The following is a 1,677-nucleotide window of genomic DNA, read 5'->3' as shown; positions in this document are numbered from 1 at the left end:
ACCTATAATATTCAAATGATGGACCTAAACAAAAAAAGGATACAGATGAATGTCCATTTTGTATCTGTGTATTCAGAATGGTTAGGAAAGATATATAGTTACATTCTCTGAATGAATAGAGGGATTTGTTGTAATAGTGTTTGTAAATAGGATATCATGTCCGCACTTTGTACAGCAAATAGCCACTAGGAAGAATGTATGCAGTGTGTTAATTATTGAAACTGTGCTACCAATTTGATTTGAAACTGTCTCATTGATATTTGTCTCTCAATAAAATTATGGAAAAAAAATAAATAGTGATTTCCCCCCCCCCAAAGAGAAAGTGTGTTAAGTTTGGATAATTGTACTCTGGACTTATGCCTGTCTTCGGAAAGGAACACTTAATGTTTAATTTTGTGTTTTTCTTTCTTGATTTTTCTTTTTCTTTCTTCCTTTTTTTTAAAAATTAATGTATTTAGTATAGTGTCTACAGGTTCTCATTACACAGATTGCACCCGTAGTGATCCTCCTGTTTTCAGCCTCCCAAGCGCTGGGATTACAGATGTGCTCCACCTTGTCCAGTCTCAGTGGCCCTCTCAGTGCACCCCCAGGGGAGGGCCCGACAAGGCCCGCAGGAATGGAACTCTTGTTCCTGTGCCTGTGTATTCAGGACCTTTAGTCTGTTGAGCTAGCTGGCTGGACCTTCCTCTTCCTCTTGTCTTTTCCTTTTTTTTTTTTTTTTGCTTCTTTATTTTTTCAAATTTTCCATGCAATACAACAAATAGTATCGAATTCATGTATTGTTTAGTGAAATGCTCTATCATCTCTAATTTTTTTTTCTTTTGTTTTCTTTTTTCTTTTTTTTTTTTTTTCAGGGGAGGAACCAGGGATTGAACTCAGGCCCTTGCGCTTTCCAGGCAAGCACTTATTTAACTGAGCTATCTCCCCAGCCACTCTAATTTCTTTTTTTATAAGTATTTTGTATTGTATTTAAAACGAAAAGTATGCTAAGCATGTTTCTAATAACAAAGACTCCCAATGAGACTTTGAAGGAGAAAAGCTAATGTGCAGAGGTTTTCCTATACTACAATATTTTGTGCATTTCCTGTTCTAGTCTGGAACTTATGTTAATATTCTTTTTTTTTTTCCTGGCGTAACCGGGGATTGAACTCAGGCCCTTGCGCTCGCCAGGGATGCGCTTATTCCACTGAACCATCTTTCCGGCCCTGTTAATATTCTTTAAAATCCCTTTGTGTGACCTAGGAATATACCTTATCAGCAGGCTGTAGACATGGTATGCATGCTGAGGGGGAGTTCTGGTACCACACAAAAAAGAACAAAAAATACAAACTTTTTCGTGTTTTGAAGACCAGGTTTGGCTATGCAGTTAACGCTGGCCTCGAGCTCATTTTGTAGCCCAGGCTACTTTCCACTTCCAATGATTCTCCAGCCTTAGCCTCCTGAGGGCTTGGGTTTCAGATGTTCACCACCACACAAGGTGAGAAACACTAACAGACATCAGCCAGATCAAGTCATTGACAGAAAGAAGATCTTTCAACAGTGGTGCTGTAAACTGAGTGCCTTGGGATAGGAGGGATGGCAAAGTACAGAGCTAAGAGAAGAGTGAGCTTAGGTGGATGGGAGTAAGGACGGGGACTCGGAACGGCAATGGTAAGAGGAGCTCGTCCCGAAGCGGGG

Source organism: Octodon degus, unplaced genomic scaffold (assembly GCF_000260255.1).
Source record: "Octodon degus isolate 3935 unplaced genomic scaffold, OctDeg1.0 scaffold00335, whole genome shotgun sequence".
Taxonomy (NCBI): domain Eukaryota; kingdom Metazoa; phylum Chordata; class Mammalia; order Rodentia; family Octodontidae; genus Octodon; species Octodon degus.
The sequence above is the reverse complement of the archived record's forward strand: the minus strand, read 5'-3'. Positions refer to the sequence as shown.